This window comes from Crotalus tigris, unplaced genomic scaffold, assembly GCF_016545835.1.
Source record: "Crotalus tigris isolate CLP2741 ecotype Arizona unplaced genomic scaffold, ASM1654583v1 scf7180000017550.10884619, whole genome shotgun sequence".
Taxonomy (NCBI): Eukaryota; Metazoa; Chordata; class Lepidosauria; order Squamata; family Viperidae; genus Crotalus; species Crotalus tigris.
In genome coordinates this window covers 9,690,988-9,714,548 of record NW_024096468.1, presented here as the reverse complement: position 1 = coordinate 9,714,548, position 23,561 = coordinate 9,690,988, and the positions used below count along the sequence as shown (strand labels likewise).

The following is a 23,561-nucleotide window of genomic DNA, read 5'->3' as shown; positions in this document are numbered from 1 at the left end:
TTTTCCCCATATCTCCCATATTCTGGCTAATTGCGCGCCACTGTATGGGTAGAGGCTGCTGCACAACACGCATGAAGATAAGCGATGTGTATTTACATATGTACGGTGTTCTGTACTGAAATTAAGCTGGAGGAACATCTGAAAACACAATTCAATCCACTAATAGCGAGCAATCTGATGTTTTTGTACAACAGATATACAGCCATTCACTGTACGAAAAAGTCTCAAAAGGGGCGTTGTCTTACCTGAACGCCTTTTCTCAGCAGGATGATGTAGAGTCCAAATGGATGGGTTCTATGACGGCCTTCCTGCCTGGCAGACTGGGTAAAAACTTCGGCCACACCCCTTCCTTTGGGCGTGACCCCAGTTTTGACTTAGGCGAGAAACTTTGTTGGAATTAACATTGCAGCTCTTTATTATATCTTTATTATATCCCTGCCTAGACCTATCCTCTGGGTGGGCTTGGACTCTACATCATCCTGCTGAGAAAAGGCGTTCAGGTAAGACAACGCCCCTTCTCCAGCAGGATGACTGTAGAGTCCAAATGGATGGGACATACCAAAGCCCTCATGTCCCCCTGGGAGGGAATGTCTAGGCTACCGAACTCTGAGCAGATACGACCTGTTGAAGAACTCTTCTGCCAAAAGCCGCGTCTGCTGCTGCTAGGGAGTCTAAACGGTAATGTCGAATGAAAACCGAAGGTGAGGACCAGGTTGCGGCCCTGCAAATCTCTTCCACCGGAGCTTGCGTTAGCCACGCCGCAGATGTGGCTGCGCTCCGAGTTGAGTGGGCAGTCACCTGAGTGGGTGCTGGCAAATCCTGTGAGACGTAGGTCTGCGCTATGCAGGCTCTGATCCACCTGCCTATGGTGGAAGAAGATACCTTCTTTCCCATAGTTGATGGTTGAAAGGACACAAATAATGCTTCAGTCTTTCGGAAAGCCGAGGTGCGTTTCACGTAGAAACACAGTGCTCTCCGTACGTCTAGCTTGTGCCATCTGTGTTCTAGCCTATGTTTGGGTCTTGGACAGAAATCAGGAAGCGTAAGTTCCTGAGATCTGTGAAAGATGCTATTTACCTTCGGGATGAAGGTCGGGTCTGGTCTAAGAACGACCCTGTCTTTGAAAAAGGTACACAGATCCTTCCTTACTGACAGTGCTGCTAGTTCTGAGATTCTCCTTGCTGAAGTAATTGCCACAAGGAAAGCTACCTTCAGTGATAGGTGATGGAGTGAGCATGTTTCAAGAGGTTCGAAGGGTGCTGATGTCAAGGCTAGAAGGACCTTAGGCAGGTTCCAGGACGGGTACCTGTGTATGACTGGGGGCTTTGTGTTAGATGCCCCTTTTAAAAAGGCATTAATCGCTGGATGTTGTGCTAGGGAAGTTAAGTTGTCGCAGGAGAGTACAGTTGAGAGGGCCGATATCTGTCTGCGGATAGTATTGACTGACAGGCCCTTATTAAGACCCTCCAATAGATAATCTAGGATATTGGGTATAGATACTGCGGTCGGGTCTAGGTGAAGCGAAGCGCACCACCTACAAAATCCCTTCCATGTAGCGTCGTAAATCCTATTAGTGGACGCTCTTCGTGATGCCTGTATGATCGATATCACCCCTGCAGAATAAGATTGTTTAGTTAAGCTTTGCCGCTCAAATGCCAAGCGGCTAGATGTAGCCACTGGGGGTCTGGGTGTACGAGCTTGCCCTGACTGAGTTTTACCCTGTCCGGGGGAATCCTCCACGGAGGTGATATCGAAAGGTCCACGAGGTCGGCAAACCACGGGCGCCGTGGCCAGTGAGGGGCAATGCAGACCATTTCTGCGCCCTCCACGATCATCTTGCGTATGGTTGCCGGTATTAGTGGCAGCGGTGGGAAGGCGTACAGGAGTTGCGCCGGCCACCGGCACCTGAGAGCATCCGTTCCCTCCGATCCCGGGGACGGGAATCTGGAGAAGAACCTGGGGAGTTGTGTGTTCTTGTGGTTGGCAAATAGATCTAGGTGCGGTTGTCCGAACCTCCGGGAGATCTCCTCGAAGAGAGCCGGGTCCAGACGCCATTCCGACTGGTCCACCTTGGCTCTGCTCAGGGAGTCTGCCTGGGTGTTTGTCTCCCCTGAGATGTGTTCCGCTCTGATGGAACTCACATTGGCTTCTGCCCACCGAGCCAGAGCCAATGCTTCTTTCATTAGTTCCACTGATCTCGTTCCTCCCTCCTTGTTTACATGTGCCTTGGCTGCTACGTTGTCTGTCAGTACGAGGACGTGCCTCCTCGTTACTAGGTGTGAGAAATGGCGGAGGGCCAGGTGTATGGCCCGGAGCTCTAGCCAGTTGATGCTGTGTGACAGGTCCTTCTGTCCCCACTGGCCCTGTGCTATCTGTGTTCCCAGGTGGGCTCCCCATCCGAACAGGCTCGCGTCTGTCGTGAGTGTGACCCTGTTCGGTTCCCTGAATATGCTCCCCTTGAGTGTCGTGGGGGATAGCCACCATTTTAGTGATTTCATCACCTGTGCTGGTACCAGCACACTCCTGTTGGAGGTGCTGAGGTTCCTCCTCTGGTAGGGTAGGAGGAACCACTGCAACTCCCTCGAGTGGAGCCTTGCCCATGGGATGATGCCCATGCAAGATATCATCTTCCCCAGGAGCTTCGAGAGTTGTAGCAAGGGCACTCTCCTGATCTTTGAATTTGGTGGATTAGCTTGGATATGCTGATCAGTCGCTCCTGGGAAAGGAATACCCTGCACTGTGACGTGTCTATCACCGCGCCCAGGTGTTGCAGTCTCCTTGAGGGAATGAGGTGGCTCTTGTTTAGATTGACCGAGAATCCGTGCCCCTGTAGGGTTCGGATTGTGGTCTTGAGATCTGCCCTTGCTTGTTCCCGAGATCTGGACTGGATCAAGATGTCGTCCAGATAAAACTGGACGCGAACCGGGATCAACCTGAGATGGGCCGCTAGTACAGCTAAGATCTTTGTGAATACCCTTGGTGCTGACGACAGTCCGAAGGGTAATGCCCTGTATTGGTAATGTCGCCCCGCGTAGGTAAATCTGAGGAATTTCCGGTAGCTGGGGTGGATGGGGATGTGTAGGTACGCCTCTGTGAGATCTATTGAGGATAGTAGATCGTCTTCCCTGACGCTGGCTAGTATGGACTTTAGGGAGTGCATCTTGAACCTCCTGTACTTTATGAAATAGTTCAGGCCCTTCAGGTCCAAGATTGCTCTCCACCCTCCTGATGTCTTTGGGATAACGAAGAGGATAGAATAAAATCCTCTTCCTTCCTCTTCCTTTGGTACCTTCTCTATTGCTTGAATTGACAGGAGGTGATCTATGGCCGAAGTTATCAGCCTTGTCTTGTGTGCTCTTCTGGAGATGGGACATCTGATGAACCGGTTTGGAGGGGGAGAACAGAAGTCTAAGGTCAGGCCATGCCTGATCGTTTCCAGGACCCAGGCGTCGGTAGTGGTCTGTTCCCAGACCTCGGTGAAATTTCCTAACCGACCCCCGATGGGTGTATCCTGTTTGGCGTCACTTGGTACGCTTAAAGGATCTGCCTCCCGCTCCTCTATATGGGCGTCTGGACTGGAACTGGCCCCTGGCTCCCGGGCTTTGGCGATCCTGGGTTCGATCCTGTCTCGGGTAGAAGGATCGTGAGCCTCTGGGCCAGTCCCAGGATTGCCCTGATCGAAAGGGCTGCCTCCATTCCCAGGGGCTTCCTGGGCGGGAGCCCTGCCTCCGGAAGTCCTGACTGCCTCTCCTGTCTAACTTCTTTGATGGATGTACTAGGATTTTTTTCTTGTCTCTGCCTTCGCTGACATGTGGATCCAGAATGGAACCAAATAGGGCCTCTCCACTGTATTTGGACGTCGAGAGACGCCATTTGGACCTCAGGTCTGTCTTCCAGTTTTTGAGCCACAGTAGCCTACGCGAGGCCACTGTGGCCGCAATGGATCTTGCCGCATACTTTGTTGCGTACAGTGAAGCGTCAGACATGAACTGAGAGGCCGCGAGGAGTTTGGCCAATGTCTGGTGTACTCTGACCTGGTCTGGAGGCACCGTGCCCTGCAGTTCCCTCAGCCACATGATGCAGGCCCTCGCGAAGAATGATGATGAGGTGGCTGCTCTGGCCGCCCAGGCTGCAGCCATGTGGGAACGCCGGAAGGAGTGTTCAAATTTCTTCTCCTCAGGTTTCAAGACCTCCGCCATGTCTCCTGGAATCGCGGAGGTAGAGAATAATGAGATCAAGGGGTTATCTACAGTGGGAACCTCTAACATGTTAGAGAAGGAGGGAGATAGGTTGAAAAGCTTCCTCTCCGCGCTGTTAGGTGCCGGCGGGCTTGCAAGTGAGGACCATTGTTCCTCCAGCGTGGTCATGAAGACCTCCGCACATGGAATGTACTTGTCCTGTGGGACCTTTTTGGCAAATAGAGGGTTGGCCTCCTTGCTTGTCGATGGCCTCTCATCCTGTACTGATGTTAGGCTGACTGTGGAAACTGCCTTTATCAGGAGTGATTTTAGGAGCGCTGGGTTAAAGAGGCCAGAGCTCGTCTCCTGCTCAGGTGCGGTTTCCTCGTCCTCCGATAGGGGCATGTCTGACATGTCAAGATCTACTGAGTCACCCTCTCCTAGTTGAGAGGAAGATTCAGAGATGTTGGTAGGGGGTGGCCTAGCTCGTCCCTTACGGGGTGTGTGAAAGGCCACTTGCCCTTTGGAAGCCATGAATTGGGAGAATGCATCCTGCATGAATGCCTGAAATTGTGCCGACCATATGTTCTCCTGCGCTTTGTCGCTGGGGTGAGGCGCTGGAGTGTGGTCGGGTGAGGGAGAAGAAGCTGGTGAGGAGGGATTGGAGGAATCTAACTGTTCAGTTTCCCCAGGAGGAGACCAAGTCTTGAGCACTTCCTCGGCAGTAGGTTCTGTGCTGGGTGCCGCCACTGGGACAGGGGAAACCAAATTTGTCCCATTGGCATTGGTTCTCTGTGCCCTGCTAATTTGTCTTTCTAAAGCCAAATGTCTCCTCAAAGCCTCTCGCTCAGCCGTTTTAGACTGTCCCTTCTGAGTAAGGTGCTTTGTTTTAGCTTTCTTCTTCCCCCCCACCTCTGATTCAGAGGATCTGCGTTTTCGCTGCTGCTGTGGGGGGGACAATTGAGGGACCTGTGTGACTGAATACGAGACATTGTCTGCCATTGTGCCAGACACCCCGAGTAGGAAATGCCTGGGATGGGGGAATGAGGTACGCAGATCAGAGGCAGATGCTTGGGACTGTGCCCTCCTCTGCCTATACAAACAATGGCCGGACAGACAGGATTCTTTGGACAGAAGATCCTGCCAGGCAGTGACTAAAGGCCACTATAGGAACAGTTAGGGAAGAATATTCCTCCTCACCTCCTCACCTAGTCCAGACAAGGTGCAGTTTATATCTCTCTCTCTCTCCCCCAGTCTGTGGCTGTGGCAACAGACCACGATAGGAAACGGTTCTTTTTGCTTTCCCTCTTCCTTCCTCTGTCTCAATTTCCTTGGGTAACCTCAGATCCTTGCAAGGGAAAAAACCCTTTGTTTGCCGGAAGATGGAGTCCGGGTGATGGCCCCGCCCCCAAGGGGAAACGGCGGGAAGATCAATTTCCAAAATGGCGAATGGGGAAGAAGCCACGCCTCCCAATGGAAGCCCGGGAATCCACGAGGTTCAAAAACAATGGCGGATCCTGATTTTTGCAATCAGGAAGACTCCTCTAGTCATGAGGGGGCTGCGCCTTTCCTCTGGATAGAAGGAAATTCAGCGCCGGCTTTGCTCTTGCCGCGTTGTCTATCGCGCCGCTCAGCTGATCGCAGCCGAGCGGCGACCTGGTTTGCCGCTTCCCGCGCGGCTCAGCTGTTTCGCGCCGAGCGGCGCTCAGCTCCCTCGGCCAGGCTGCTCAGCTGTTGGGAGGGCCCGGGGGGCTACGCGCAACCCGGTGAGATCCCCCGCGCCAAACAGCTGCTCGGCGGGCCGGAAGAAAGGGCGAGCGATCCGGCCCGTTCCGAGCCTCCCCAGCTAGCCCCACTCACGAGTCCGCCGATCCTGGCTGCCTCTCTCAGTTCTAATCGTTGCCAGGAAGTTTCTCTTGCAAAGGGAAGAAGAGGGGATTCCTTTTTTCTGTTTTCTTTGAGTTTAAATTCGTTTGGTTCTGAGAGCTGCCTCTCGCACTTGTACCAGGCTTCGAGACTGAGTCAAAACTGGGGTCACGCCCAAAGGAAGGGGTGTGGCCGAAGTTTTTACCCAGTCTGCCAGGCAGGAAGGCCGTCATAGAACCCATCCATTTGGACTCTACAGTCATCCTGCTGGAGAAGTGTCCCCCAAACTTCTCGCTCCATCGCCCCCATATCGCCCCCTTTTTGTTCCTTCGCCCCCGTGTTGCCCCTTTTCATTCCATCGCCCCCCTGAAAAATGAAATCGCCCCCTGGGGGGCAATATCGCCCAGGTTAAGAACCACTGCTGTAGTCTATGAGGTCACGAAGAGATGGACACGACTTAGCGACTGAACAATTTCTTCCATTATAGATTGGCTAAAAGACTGTCTTTTTTAGAAAAACAGAAACCTTCAGATGTCAGAGAACAAGGACATACAGCTCCCACTGCTTAAATTTTTAATAACACTAATATAAAAACTATTCAGTGGAGCCCTGTTTCAACTGTAGAGGGACAGGAAACATAAGGCTGAAAATCAGTCCCTTTTTATTCCTGCTCAGCCTCTGTACTGATAAACCACAAAGCTCTTTGCTGCACATCAAAAACACCAACCTGCATTTCAAACATGGACTGTAATTAAAACCGGCATCTCCAAATGTCTCTGATTAGAGAGGCAGCCATCTTTCTTAAGTGTCAACCTATGTGTCAGTCAATAATCATGAAAACTGAGGTGACAAGAAGATAAAAGTGGCCCTACTTATAATTACGGTTGATCCTACACAACATTTTGCATCTCCAAAATGCTTTGCTATTTTTACTCATTAATTCTTTAGAATACTCCCTGCAGGTTGACAAAGAGTAAATGGCCCTCTTTTCTAAACACCAGAAAACAAGCTTAGAGTCTACTTTTTCTATATTATTGAAAAATGTAGAACATCCTCTTTGTTTCATTGGGAAAAAAAATGTAGCCGATGGCATGGGGAGGGGAAGGAAAGGGAAGGGGTCAAACCAAGAACAGATGGCGACCAGGACAAGATCTGTAAGTTAGATGGACCGAAGTTTATTTGTAAAGCTACATATTTTATTTTAATGATAAACACCAGCGATTAAAGGCTGTTATGAAAAATGAAAGCATCAGCAAGTAGCTAAGTGTGCACCTACAAAAAAAAAATCATGGTTAGTGTTCTTCAAACATTACGCTGATTTGTCAAATTTTGACAACATCAGGTGACTTCTAATTAGGTCCAAAACAAGTTTGAGCAACTTCAGAACATCAAGACATTCAGGTGGTTAAGCAGCCAACACTCAGAACGAAACTCAGAGTAGAGAGAAGGGTCATTGAACAGTTTATAACAAGAATCAGGCAAATCATAAATATACTGTAGCTCTGAGATACATATATACAAATAAGCAAATTCTGGAATGTCAACCATGCTATACTAGTAATCCAGCCTTACTTTACGATCATGGGTTTACCAAGCTACTAAAATTTCCAAGCTATCACAACTCCCTTTTTCTCACCCAAAGTTATGAGATAGCGCCAGAAGGCATTGGAAGAGCCTACATTACATACCTGGCACTGAACAATACCACCCAGGGTGCAGGAATTCAGAGTTAATGGAGTTTTCTTGCATTGTGATGTCTTAATAGGATAAGCTGGATGCTTGGGAATCTCAGGTTTCATGTATTTTTTGTGCTTTGCTGCAAGAGGAACAGGAATGTCAAGAATGCACAACAGCAAGGACTTCTGAATAAAAAAGCAGCTGCTATCAACAGTCTTAGTTAAATTTTGAAGGAAATGACACTGCTCTTGGTTACTTCTTCAGGAGTGCAAAAAGTCTCAGGGCCGAACAAGTTCAGAAAAAAGGGTTCTCTATTTTCACTGCTTGAAAATAGGCTTTATCTGAACTTAATCTTAAATGAGATGGTTTATCATCTGTAGGCAGAATCAAAATGAGCACTTGCAACTAAATTGTTTGCCAGCTTAAATCATTATCACAAGCGGAGCCTGAAAGTTAAAAACAACAACAACAACAACAACAACAAATGTTTGTTACAGCTTTCAACCAATACAATTACATCTATTCTAACAAGATTCTGAACTCTGCAGGTTGATATGTTTCCATGTGTGTTTCAGTACATGCATTCATTATCTTTCTCTGGTTTAGATCTTATCTTTATGTTTTCTAGGATGGATTATGGTACAGAGGCAGAAAATATGTTGACATTTGTTCTAGGTTTGATCATTGGCATCTTTGGTAGAAACAAAGGATTGGGCAATAGACACCTACCTCCATTTGAATCACTGCCAGCACAGTGCATAATATGGTATGAGAAGGCCTTTATCATTGGCAACATATTCTAAATCCAACTGACAAGAGCTTGGGGACAAATCAATTTCAACCACATTAATAGAATGTAGATAGATTAAGTATTGAGAAGTACCAGTACATTTTACCCTTTATATCAGGGATGAGGAACAATGGCCCTTTTATACTTGTATATTTCAACTCCCAGAATTTTGGGAGTTGAAGTCCCCAAATCATAAAAGGCCATGGTTCCCCATCTTTGCTTTATATACACAGGGATCTAAATGAGCCCCTATTAATTTATGAAGGTAAGAAACAAATATTTTGAAATTTGTCTCAACTCTCCCTGTAGCTATCGACAGTTATACAGATTTCCTTCACAAAAACAGATGGAAGACAAGTAAGATTTAAACTGAAAAATCAGCAGAGGTCCAAACTGCAAGTGCCTTAACTATGAAAGCATACTGCTCAGATAAATAAAGACATTGTACATTAGTTATACCATCTATAAATAGTGACTCTCTGCTCTTTAGGTTATATTGTTGTTGTAATTGTGTCTCAGTATCCAAAATGCTTCACAGAGCATTGACTTGCTTTAGACATTAACAATTTATATTTAATAACTCACGGTTTATTAAACTGGGGTTGTAAACATCTGATTTAGCATACTGTCTCTGTATCATATAACACACACAGGAGGCTGCAGTGTAGGGAAACCGTAGCCTCAACAAAAGAAAAAGAGTTTTTTTCTGACTTGGTGCCTGTTCAGCTTAAAGGCTGCCTCAAGGAAAGATGATAAATGGGATAAGCAACTCAAGCTCATAGTAGAGGGAAACTAAGAACAAAAATTGCTACGATTCTCTATTCTGACCTATGCTAACTCCCCCCATCCTTCAAGGGGCCTTGAACAAGCTCATTGTCCAAGCAGACAGCTCACCCATCCCTTAAAGCAGTGGTGGTGAATCTATGGCATGCATGCCAGAGGTGGCACTCAGAGCCCTCTCTATGGGCACGTGCACCGTCTCTCCCCGCGCCCCCTCACCAGCAGCCCTCTGGAGGAGAGTCGCCCCCTGAACATGTCCCGCATGGAGCAGTGCAGCCAAGCACATGGCAGCCAGGCAGCAGGGTCAAGACTGTCCTTGCTCCCTGTTGCATGCAGATGATGCTGTGGGGCGTGTGCAGAGGGACTGGCCGGCATGCCGCTGCAGGGCCGCCTGGGCGATCGGCGGGCCATGGAGGCAGTGGGGGTGGGCAGGGGCAGACTGGGGGCAGGGCATTTTTGGGCACTCGGTCTCTAAAGGTTTTGCCATCACTGCCTTAAAACAAGTGAGGCAAAAAGCAATGTGCTATAGCAAAAGGTATTTTCAAACTCCCTTCAACTGAGGTTGACAAACCTACAGTGCTATTGAGGAATAAAGCAGGAATAAAGATCATAAACTGCTTCAGCTGCTTATTTTTAGTTGGATGTTATACAATGATTTAAGCATATAACAAATGTAACAGAATAATAGTTGGAAGGGACCTTGGAGGTCTTCTAGTCCAACCCTTGCTCAAGTAGGAGACGCTATACCATTGCAGACAAATGGTTGTCCAATCTCTTCATAAAAATCTCTAATAATAGAGCACCCACAGCTTCCACTGGTTAATTGTTCTTACTATCAGGAAATTTCAAAGTTCCAGGATTGGATCTCTCCTTGATAAGTTTCCATCCATATTGATTAATTCTGTACTCTATATTTATTCCATATTGATTAATAGAGAATAAAGCAAAATATTTTAATATTGAATATACTGAAATATATTTTTGAACAATGGACCAAATACAGGAAACTTCAAACTGTTTTCAGGGTATGTCCCTGAGAAATTAAGGGGAGGGTGTGAACAAATGTAACCAAACTCTCTGTACCTGTACGAAATCCAGTATCTGCAACTGTTAATCAACTTTCTATACATTTAATTAAAGCAATGCTAACATGGTGATGGTGTGTGACATTTCTTAGAATTTTCTTAAGAGAGTTGCTTGATGTTGTGTATGATTCTGGCAGAATCTTAACAGAAGTGCAACCCAAAATATTGTACTTAAAGGGTGTCAAATTGTTGGCCCGCGGGCCGGTTTTATCATACTGAAGCTGCGCCCACCCCATTGCCGGCAATGCAAAAAGAGTCGTGATATGTCGTGACACGTCACATGACATGGTGAATTTGACACCCATGCTTTACATGGAAAAAGTTAGGTTACTAAACTGCAGCTGAATGATTACCAAGTTGATGAGAGATATGAACCAAAAATATTCCAAACTCAGTTTTAGCTAAAATCAAGACCAGCCCCTGCCCCAGCCAAAAAAGTAAAGAACAATGGAGAGGCCATAGAATCGCCAAACTGGTTAGCATAGCAAGTTCTGATTCATTAACACAAATCCCTGACTGAAAAGTGTTTGTTTGTTTTTTCATTTTTTGAGAGTTAAGTGTATTCATTATCTGTCCTTCCACTCCCCAGTTGGAATTTCTCTCCAAGATAGCTTTCTCAACTTGGAACCATTCAGATGCGCCCAGAAAACTATGACAAATTCTTAGCTAATGTGCCTTAGCTGGCTAGAAATTTTAGGAGCAGTAATCCTAACACCAAGTTCAGGAAGTCCTTTAACTCAAGACATTTGAGGAGATTCTTCAGTCAGGGTTATTGAAATTTCAAAAATTGTGTAACTGTGTGTGCAATTCAACATTGACAAAATGAGTTTCAGAATACAATAAGATCTGCATGAGAGGCTATGAGTGTATGCTACTGAAGTATCTTTTTTTTTTAAAAAAAGCATGTTATTAAACTGTGTTGGGCTGAAACATATGTACTAATCTACACATTTCGTTTCATTCTTTCTATGTGGCATCCTCAACCAGCTCAAGGAAAGAAGAAAGATCTTTCTGTTTGGAATCTATTTAACCAAACAATTCTGAGAAAGGCTCATTACAAAACATGTGATTTGAATTTTGTGGTTGTACAATGTTGAATTGAAATCCACAAATAGTAAATACAGAGACTCAAGCATAATACAGCTGAATTAAAAGCCCATGATTGGATGCTGCCTTTGTTTTACATGTAGATTTTGTTCCCTGTAAACAACCAATTGTCGGCATAAGAGTTTCTCAGAATAAATGCATTTGGTGCAGGCTAATAATGTAGATAAGCAAAAAACAAAAATCTTTAGACATTGCAACTAAAACAAGATTTATTCCTGCTTTTCGCCCCAAATGTACAAGGTATAGATATAAGAAAATGCACATGGATACATGTTAGTAACCATAATTGAGCCCAGAAATTTCTGTTGCTAAGCAAGACATTTGTTAAATGAATTTTGCCCCATTATAAGACTTTTCTTGCCACATTTGTTAAGTGAATCACAACAATTGTTAAGCTAGTAACACGGTTGTTAAATATCTGGCTTTTCCATTGACCCTACTTGTCAGGTAGTCACAAAAGGTGATCACATGACCCTGAGATACTGTAACGGTCATAAATACGAGTCAATTGCCAAGTATCTGAATTTTTATCATATGACCATGGAGATGCTATGGTTGTAAGTGTGAAAAACAGTCATAAGTCACTTTTTTCAGTGCCGTTATAACTTCAAATGGTCACTAAATGAACTATTATAAGTTGACTACCTATGATCTTGTTCAGATGATACTTGTCCAGTCTCATAAGCCCAGTTATGACATAAGTACATCTTCCTACCCTTTTCCTCCAGTTCTGAGTATTTCCTCTTTCAATTCCAATTAAACCACTTAAACTAATTTAACTTTGCTTTACAATGATTGCAAAGAGCACAATGAATGTGAACCAGGTTTCTTCTGGAAAGCACATCTTGCAAGTTCACTTTCTGCCACAATCAGAGCATGGAAATACAGCCCTTTCTGAGAAGGGCAGAAACTGCTTCAACAAGGGCTAGAAACAAATGTGTAAACATGGGTCCATTTTTTACTGTGAAGTGATTGGCATTATTTTTTTGTAGCTTGTATCCATCATATCTTTGAGTTCATTTGCTTTATGGATAGAAACACAGTTATAAGAATTTTATCTCTATAGCAGTGAATGTAAGCTTTGTGTTTTATCCATATCTTATCTGTCTGATCAAAGCAGGAACAGAAAACACTTTCTCTGCGTCATATAATATATGCGGGTATATGCATAATTCTGTATTTATTTATTTATTTTTGTCATATTTATGTACTGTATATAGGAGGTGATGACCCTTTGAGAGCTGCATGCAACGAAATTTCATTTTAATGTATGCCGATTAGTGTACATTTAAAGTGACAATAAAGTTATTATTCTATTCCATTCTATTCCATTTTATTCTACTCCTCTATTCTATTCTATCAAATCTCTAAATTGGTGGCCATCAAGCTCCCTCACTACACCTATGTTGGTCCTTTAACATAGCCCAACATGACCTTCATTGCATGGTCAGACAGATGAATGAGAGAACCTTAGTACTAGATATATGCTGCCAATTGCAAAATTACAGATGGCATTGAATTCTAGAAATGATTATTTGACTTTAGATCCTTTATGATAACAGAGATACTCTCAACTCAGCAAGTGAAGCTGATCTGTAACCTTGGTGAAAGCCCCAAAAAAAAAAAAAAAAAAAAAAAAAAACATGTTCATATTGACGAAACTGTGTAGCATGATATGCAACTTATAGTTACAGGATGACACCAGAACAATTTCCTGATAGTTATTTGAAGGCAGCTGAACATTTTAAGGCTGCAAGCTAACACAACAGGCAAGGGAATACAAGGTAACAATTAGGTGATTACCATCACCAAGATGAACAACAGTCCCTGTCAATATTTTTAAAGATAGCTCTAGGGAAGATAGAACATGCAGACTTTATATTTTAAAAAAACTATCAAACACCTGTTTTTCTAGATCAGCTTAATTTAAATAAAAAGCATTTTAAAGGATATTCCATAAACATCATTTTCAATGGAACCTAAAACATATCCCAATTTTATTTTCTTCTTCTTCTTTTTGTCCTTTTTTTCCTCCTCTGCTTCTACATATTTTATCTATTTGAGAAAACAAGAGTAGAGATCAATCATACAGTAGTCCTCGACTTATGAATTGAGACCAAATTTACATTGCTAAAGCAAGGCCATTGCTAAGTGAGTTTTGCCCGTTTTACAATCTTTCATACCACAGCTGTTAACTGAATCACGGCAATTGTTAAGTAACACAGTTCTTAAATGAATCTGGTTTCCGCATTGCCTTTGCTTGCCAGAAGGTCACAAAAGGTGATCACGTGACTCCGGGATACTGCAGTGTCCACAGTAGAGCAAGTGGTCATTTGAATCAAGATCTTCTAAACCGCTGGTTCTCAATCTGTGGTCTGCAAACCCGGGGGGGGGCTGTGATGTCACCACAGGGGGTCCACAAAGGCTTGAAGAAATGTAATAATAATAATAATAATAATAATAATAATAATAATAATAATAATAATAATAATAATAATAATAATAATAATAATAAAGTTGGAAGGGACCTTGGAGATCATCTAGTCCAACCCCCTACTCAGGCAAGTAACACTATACATTTCGGACAAATGGCTGTCTAGTCTCTTCTTAAAAACTTCCAGTGTTGGAGCATTCATCAGTTCTGGAAGCAGTTTGTTCCACTGGTTAATTGTTCTAAATGTCAGGAAGTTTCTCCTTAGTTCTAGGTTGCTTCTCTCCTTGATTAGTTTCCATCTGTTGCTTCTTGTCCTGCCTTCAGGCGCTTTGGAGAATAGCTTGACTCCCTCTTCTTTGTTGCAGCCCCTGAGATATTGAAACACTGCTATCATGTCCCCCCTTGTCCTTCTCTTTGTTAAATTAGACATACCCAATTCCAGCAACCATTCCTTATATGTTTTAGTCTCCAGTCCCCTAATCATCTTTGTTGCTCTTCTCTGTACTCTTTCTAGAGTCTCAACATCTTTTTTACATTGTGGTGATCAAAACTGGATGCAGTATTCCAAGTGTGGCCTTACCAAGGTATTGTAAAGTGGTATTAACACTTTACGTGATCTTGATTCTATCCCTCTGTTAATGCAGCCTAGCACTGTGTTAGCTTTTTTGGCAGCTGCAGCACACTACTGGCTCATATTTAAGTGATTGTCCACTAGGACTCTGAGATCCCTCTCACAGTTACTACTGTTGAGCAAGGTATCACCTACACTATACCTCTACATTTGGTTTTTCTTGCCTAAATGCAGAACCTTACTTTTTTCACCATTGAATTTCATTTTGCTAGATAGCGCCTAGTGTTCAAGTCTGTCCAGATACTCCTGTATCTTAAGCCTGTCTTCTGGAGTGTTGGCTATTCCTGTTATGATTTAAATCGTGAGTTAAGTCTTGGTGGTTCATGGCCATGGTCTGTGGCCACAAAAGGTATTTAAAGAGGGTCCGTGGTGAAGAGAAGGTTGAGAAACACTGCTCTAGACCCTAACAATTTATATGCTATTTCAGATTATTTATCCCTGCCTGCAAATATGTGCAAAGATGCAACAAAATAGACAAGGTGTGCATTAGAAACTAGTTCCCAGGCCTTCCCACATACCTTGGGATTCTGTAGATATTTTTTTTATGTTAGGCATAAGAGTTTGCAAGATGGTTATGAACTCATTCAGCTCACTGCCTTTAAAAAACTTTCCATGTCAGGAACAATGAAAACACAGCATGGCAAAACATTTAAGCACAAATGCATAAAGCTATTCCTTGACATGCACAGACATTCACATTTACTTTGAAAGGTCTCGACAAAAGAGAATATTTGTAGCTCAGAGTTGAACTGTAGGATCTTTGGTGCTCTTTGAGCTTTGAAAGGTTTTCTCTTCTGTACTGTACAGACCAATGATATTTACCAGGGGGCCTTCACCATAGTAGAAAAATGAAACAACATGGCACAGATTTTAAATGTGTTCTAGAATAGTTTCACGGAATTTTTTGGGGGGGGAAACTTGCAACGTGTCACTCATTTTACGTTAACCAGTGTATATTTCTTGAAGTCTATGCATTGCAATGAGAACCAATCAATCAATCAATCAATCAGAATAGAGCTGGAAGGGACCTTGGAGGTCTTCTAGTCCAGCCCCCTGCTCAAGCAAGAAACCCTATACCAAACATGGCTGCCATAACTTCTGACGGCAAGCTGTTCCTTTATTTTTTTCTTTTTATTTTCAAAAATCACTGTTTTCCAAACTAAATTGTGAACAAGTTTATGTGTCTCTGTGAATTTTTTTCTTCAATGTATCTAATTAATATTTCCCACTTTTTTCATTCTCTCTTAATAACCTCCTAAAGGCTTAAAAAAAGACCTAAATTTTTGTTTAATGGCATCTCAGCAGGCCTAAGAACAGCTATAAAACTATTAAGAATGATGACATATTACAAAATTCAAGCCCTATCTGATTATGCTCATCACACATCATAAGGGCCTCATAAATAAGGTAATACTACTTACTATGGATATTATAGAAAGTTGCTCAATGACATCATGCCCATAATTTGACATCTGATTTCATCCAACACTGGCCCATAAAAGGAAATTCAGTGAGTTTTAAGGAATATTTCTTTCTTTATGAAACTTTGAGGCTGCCTGACTCCTTGATGGCTTTGCACAACTTACAAATAAAAAGACGGTAGAGATCAATCACAATTGGAAGAATACAACACCAACTATAACTTAAGGGGCTCCACAATACTGTAACCCAAGGTCTAAAAAGATAACTAGATCTTTAACAATTTCCTAATATCATAAAGGTGAGGCCACATCAATCTCTGGGGAAACACTGTTCTAGAGGGCAAGTACTGTAATAAACTATGCATCTTCTTAGGGCCTATAAGATGACACTTGTAAATAATGATAGACAAATGTTGGTGGCCTAATCTTAAAAACTATGTAAGACAAAATAGTTCAAATTCTTACTTGGATTAAATTAACATTTAAGAACTATAAATAGTTCATTGATGGGAGTTATATTTTGATACAGGTGTTAGTTCTATTGGTATAAATTTTAAGTCAGAAGATGGTTATTAGGTTAACCATGACCCATCAAAAGCTGAATACATGTGACTCTCATAAAGTATCCATCCACATAGCTGGAGGATCAGGCTGACTTAGTTATTTAACAAAATGGTGCAACAGGCTGGAACAGAACAAATAAAACCAAAAACAATCTGGGCTAATAAGGAAAAGAGGACCACAGCAGATAACAAAAGGCTAGTGGTACAATAAATTGTTTATTGCACCACTGCAATAAATTTGGTACTTCAACCAATATGGTTTGAAAAATCATTTCTTTTTAAGCAGAGCTTTAATACTCCAGTTGAGTTTCTTTGAATGTACAAAATTCCACAGGCTGAATAGAAAAAAATAGACAAACACTAGAAATTGGTAACATTTGGTGTTCAAAATGCAGACTTATCCATCTTCCTTTCAGTGCAAGGAAGAGTGTGAGAACTTTTTCTTCTCTTAGCAGGAGTATAGTTGAGTTAAATTAGGATGAAGGCTTTGACTCCTTTGCATTGCCCTGGGCAATTAACTATATGTTTAAGATTTCAGTCTTGTCTGCAATAAAGATTCTATCTAGCTGAGCTGTGTCTCAGAGTCTTCTGCCTAGTCAAGCTTAGTGCCAAATAATAGGTTGAATGTCTGCAAAGCTGACATTTATTACTATATCCTGTTGTGAAGCCTGATAAATATGTTTCCTGAAAATGGGAAAGAGAAGTAAAGAGCAGTCTTCATTTTGATTTTCTGTTTTCAGCAGTTTTTTGCCAGCCAATAGCATGCTTATAAAATTCTATGCCAAATTCTCAAACAATTGCCATTTAATCTCCCTTAAAAAAGATAAAAGTAATTAACACTTGAAATTAACTCCCATATGACAAATTACATTGGTAACAACAAACATTAAGATTATCTTAGAACAAACCTCAAGATATACAGCAAGAAAATGGGGCACTTTTTGTACATACCATAGTCTTATATGCTCAAAAGCTGCTTCATTAAATACCAATTATTTAAACTTTTCCAACTAGTCAAAAGAATGATTATAATTTGAGATGTGCAAAAAGACTGGGAATCACATTTTGTTATTTACTCGAGCACTGTACATGTCAGCAATTTAAAATTTATTTTCCTCTGAAACACCTCAAAACACCTGATGTGTCTACCAGTTTTGGGGTTTTTTCCCATTTGAAATAGTAAGTAATTAACAAGTTGCAGGTTTAAATAATTAGAAAGCGTTGTCAGGATGTGAAACTTTAATCTTTTAAAATATGCTTTAAAAATGATGACTGTGTTGTTAAGCTTCCTTCCTCTTCAGCTATAAATAAATGTTTCTTTTCTTAATCACTATACAGGTAATAGCTTCACTCTACCTTATCTTGGATGTAGCATATGAGATATTTAGCAATACCTCGTGCCATGAGTTCATTTAAAATTTCCCATTTTCTCATAGTCAGTTAACAGCTAATGCTGGTTTCAGTTCTTTCTATATGAAAGGATATGCTTTTTTTTTTGCATATTTCTTAGAATTCTCTTCATTCATTTGTTGTCATTTCCTAACGGAAGAGAAGAACAAGGAGGAGGAGAAGGAACAGCCAGGCTAAAAACAAAGACAAAGATATGATATTCAAGCTTTCATTGCAATTTCACACAGAGTTCCAGTCAGAAGTGGAGCAAATATAATGAATTGGGCATTTCATATGGCCCTTGGGGAGGGAAGGAGAGACCTTGCCTGCCAACGGAAGCATTATTAGGGATTCAGATGGCAGCAGACTCTCTTCTAAGCTACAGAAGAATCAATGCCCCAAAACGTTGCCAGCAGACACAAAGCACAAGATTAAACTGATGCAAGCAGCAGGAGGGGGAAAAAAAAAACAGCAGCAATTTATCAAAAGTTTCAGAAAACTTTGGAGTTTACTACGTTTGGGATTAAGACTGAATAAACCTCGCATCTGTGCTTTAAAATTACAGTTGCCACATAGCTTCTACCCAATCAGCACCTTACACCAAGGGTCTGCAACCTTGACAACTTTAAGACTTGTGGACTTCAGCTCCCAGAATTCCTCAGCCAGCATAGGTATGCTGGTTGAGGAATTCTGGGAGCTGAAGTGCACAAGTCTTAAAGTTGTCAAGGTTGCAGACCCCTGCTTTACACAATTATCTACATAATTCATTGTTGTTAGCAATCACTGTCAGATCAATGACACACATATGTGTATGTGTATGTATATGTATGAAATAAGGACAACTTTGCTGCATTCAGCCACAAATCCACCCAAGCCAATTTTTTATTTTTCCACAACAGTGAATAGATACCCAGAAATCAAACAGAAAAGGCAGCATTCCCTCTGCTCCAACTTTGATCCCAACAAATGGCCATTCAGAATCTGGAAACAATGCAGAAATGGTTAGGTACTGATTGACTTGTTCTATGTACTTGTTATTTGGCTGTTTTTCATGACCTTTTGAGAAGATCGATTAGGCTGAACTGAGAGAAAGGAACTGATTCGTAGCATATGAAATGAGTTCTGAAAATCAGCCTGGATCTGAAAACAGCTGTCCCTGGTCCATTGCACATATCAATATACCAGAATTGATCACTATATCAATATATTTTGAAGTCATCCCCAAGCTAAGCAGAGAATGGGCCAATTTATCCCCAAGTGGCAGGAAATACCTCGGTTTAAAGGAAATCACCAAGAATGTTTGATTGTTTGTTTCCTTCTTCTTTCCTTCCCTCTCCCTCCCTCCCTCCCTCCCTCCCTTCCTCTCCTCCCTCACTCCTTCTTTCTTTCTTATCAAATTGGTATGCTGTCCATCTTTTGTTTTCTTGAATGCCATGTTCTGGAGAAATGAGATGCTACACTAATATCTTTAAATGTTCAATTAGAACTATACCAACTTCTTAACTCTCTCCTGAACGATAGTATTCTGAAAAAGTAATAAGCGTGGGAGGGGGAAGGAGAACTTAGTGCCAATAATTGTTGCATCTTTGCACCAGCCTTACAACCCTCATTTTCCACCCGATCTTAGGGACTAATGCACTGGCACTGCAGTGCTGATGCCATAAAGAAGATTTTAATAGTCGTGGTGTAATCCTTCAATTTCCAGTAAAGAGAATCTGAATAAATGATGCCCCAAGGCTATGCAGAAGGTCTCCAGAGGAGCCACAATCCCAAAAAGCTTCCACCTGTGCGTTAAATTGTAAAGAGTGTGTTGTCAAAGTTTAGAGCAAGTCGACTTTTCCTTGAAGCAGAAACAAATAGTTGGTTTTGCTCACAGCAAAAAAAACCATCTGCCACAGAAGTCTGCTGCCTGTTCCTAAACATTATTTACGGACTGCAAGGAGAAGGTAGGGGAGGGGGAGGAAGCTTTGTACTGCAGTCGTATTTTACTTCCACACTAATTTTAATTGTGTATTGAACAATATCGAACAGAAGGCTAATTAAGAGTCCTTGAAAGACTGTTCCTGTACATTTGTTTAATTTTGCTGAGGAAGACAGATTCCCTAGAAGTAGCCATATGAGAGAAAGTCCATCGGTGAAGCAAAATGAATTTCTCTGCAATACTGTAGCTTTTCCTCCTGAATTCCTGAAGGAATCATGAAAGCCTTTTTTGGCTCTGCAAAAAAAGCAAGCAATCAGACTTTTGCCCCATGTTTGTTTGTTTTTTATGTTTGTATTGTACACTGCATAATTTCAGATTTCCAGCACAATTTGGTTTTTTTAATGCCATATGATTGTTTGCCTTAGTTAAGTCCCTCAGTTCAGATCCAGATTGGGCTCCAAAAGACCCTGTTTCAAAACTTCACACAGCTATGGAAACCAGCATCCTCAAGGTCCCATGATCAAAATTCAGGTGCTTTGCAACTGGAGTGTATTTACAATGTCCTGGGGCCATGTTATCACCGTGTCTGACCTTTCCAGTTGGCTTCTGAAAAAAGTCAATGGGGGAAACTAGATTTGCTTAGAAGTTGCATGATTTAATTAACGACTGTGGTGATTTACTTAGCAACCATGACAAAAAAGGTCATAAAATCAGGTTGTGACTCATTTAACAACCGTTTTGCTTAGCAATAGAAATTCTGGTCTTAGGTCTACCTGGAGTAGGCTTCAAAAAACTTTAGTTGGCTGTTTAAGCATGCTCCCAATGGTTAAACAGACAAAAGATATTAATTTGCCTTTCATTCTTTTAGATTCTCTTCCTCTTCCCCTCAATAAGGACCATTTAGACATCAAGGAAGAATATAGAATTTGTTTGCAAAATATCCAGTTTAAATTCCTAGGAATATTCTTATTAGATGGTCAGACTATGAAGGATTATTGCCCCCAAAACTATTTCTTTAAATTAAAGTAGACATGAAAAAACAACTTGGCTTGATACAAGATATATTATATTCTTGTGATATTCTTATAATCCCTATATACACAAAAGTCATATATAAGCTTTTGGTTTTCTCACAGAACTTCCTAGGAATACAACATTGAACTTGGCTCAAATAGAATGATTGACAGTTGGACAACTACTAACAAGTGCCAGTGTAAAGTTATTTCCACATATTTTTCTGAAACACAATACAGATCTCAGCACCTAATCTTGAAATAGCCATGAATCCAGCCTTATTCTCTCCATTCCCATTATCTACACACTACTAAAGCTCTTGACTATACCTAAGCAAAATTGTGCATTATCGGGCAACAATTTTTGAACCAAGGTAACTCAAAATGAGTGAACTTATAGATTGTATCCAAAATCCAGGACCCATGACTCCCGAGGGAATGAAATTTGGGGGACTTGTGGGTGCTTCAATGTTATTGGCTGTTGCTGCACTGCTGCTGCAATGATCCAATCTTCATTTTAATGTTATGTGACAGTTTCCCAGACAGTCACATAATCCCTCACATCTTCCCCCACCCAGAAGCAGCCATTCACTTGCGGGAAAGGACGGGAAATTCTGATGCTCCATATCAGATTCCTACAAGGAAACTAAGCAGGAAGCCAGTAGGAAGTTGAAATTCAATCTTCCACTGTTTTTTTTTCCTCACCTGTAATCATTCTGCTTCTCTGTTTAGGTAAGGAAATATCTCTAAAATTATTATCTAAAATGGCATGGGTTATCTAGTCCTCCCTAGAAGCCTAGTAGATCGTCATTCCAGCCAAGGAAAAAAAAATATCAGAGATTCTAATTTTTTAGTTAGTTAAATGGCATGCTATTGTGCCCAGGTACAAAATACAGGACATGTTTAAGCCACTTTATATTGTAATAAGCAAATTATTACAACATAAAACAATCTTGCAGTCATTTTCCACAGCTCTACCCACAATTTCTCTCTCTCTTTTGAGTAGGTAATAAATTGATCCCTTTTATCTCCCTAGCACTGAATAATATAATCAAACACTGTTCCAGGGGAAAAAGAAGGTCTAAAGTATTGTTTCTATGAATAACTATAATCCAGTCTGACATATACGAAACCCAAGGGGTGGGAGAGAACCCGTCCCCTCATTGGCAGACTTGTTTCAATTAGTTTCTGCTTCACAGTTGCCCCAAAGCCTTGCCCTATGCAAAATTATGCACCGTATAGATTACATGGATACAGAGGAGCTATTTCCTACTTCCCCCAATACTCAAATCAGAAGTCACCCAACGAACGTTAATCTGGGAAGAATGAAAAGGATTTTTTTTCCCCTCAACTAATAATTGAATTTGGAATTCACTACCACAATTGGACCAATTCATGGAATTCATGAGAATCAACGGCTCTTATAGTTGTGATGGCAGTGGGACTTCCTGTGGTAAGCATCTGCTTGGAGACTAGTGGCTTCCTTGTTGACTTGGTGGCCCCTGGAGAACAGGCTGCTGGACTAGATCAGTGTTTCCCAAACTTGACAATTTTAAGGCATGAGGACTTCAACTCCCAGAATTCCACAGCCAGCAACGCTGGCTGTGGAATTCTGGGAGTTGAAGTCCACATGCCTTAAAATTGTCAAGTTTGGGAAACACTGGACTAGATAGACCAGAGTCCTGTTCAGCAGGGCACTTTTTATGTTCTCATCTTGCCCTATGCCAGCTTTCACGTGATCACTGAATAAAGCAACTATTTTAAATGCCAGAGAATATCTGAAACTAAAACTGAACGGTAACATTATTGACAAAATAATTTTGCATTAAGAGATTTTTTTTAAAAAAAATGACATGTCTAAAAATGACTTGTTTACAATATCTGTTTCATTTCAATGCACACTAATAATTTATGTCTGTGCAATAATAATGTTTATGAATGAGTATAGCAGATGCATAATATGCTTGAACATTATAAGTTGCACCAAATTAGCAGAGCAAATATCCTTAGGTCCAAATATAGATCTGGAGTTTTTTCCCCCGTCCCATATATTACATTGTTTTAGACAGTAACCCAGATTGATTGATGGATTATTTATTTATTTAATATTATATTTCACAGGGAAATTATCTCCTGCACCCAAGATAAACAAAATATAGGCAATCTATTTAACATATGCAGGGGAAAAAAACACATTCATACATAGGACCATGAACTTAAGTGCAAAATAATGATGTATCTGTTTTTTTTTATTTATATACAGGTAGTCCCCGATTTGCAACAGTTCATTTAGTGACCATTTGAAGTTACAACGGCACTAAAAAAAGTGACTTATGACCATTTTTCACACTTAGGACCATTGCAGCATCCCCACAGTCATGTGGGTTACATTTGGATGCTTGACAACTGACTCATATTTATGACCGTTGCAGTGTCCCAGAATCGTGTGACAAGCAAAATCAAATGGGGAAACGAGATTCATTCAACAACCATGTTACTAATTTAAGAACTGCAGTGATTCACTTAAACAAACGTGGCAAGAAAAGTCATAAAATGGGGTAAAACTCAACAAATTTTTCACTTAGCATCATAAATTTTGGGCTCGGTTGTGTTTGTAAGTTGGGGTTACTTTTACAGGCAGTCCCCAGTTTACAAATAAGATCTATTTCTAAATCTCTATAAGCCAAACTTGTATGCAAGTCGGAA

General features: G+C 41.7%; 1 protein-coding gene across 1 annotated transcript in view; it reads right to left on the bottom strand.

The window, feature by feature from the left end:
• EXT1 (exostosin glycosyltransferase 1) overlaps positions 1-23,561 on the bottom strand; it is a 309,356-nt gene that overhangs the window by 151,947 nt on the left and 133,848 nt on the right. The window lies entirely within an intron of this gene.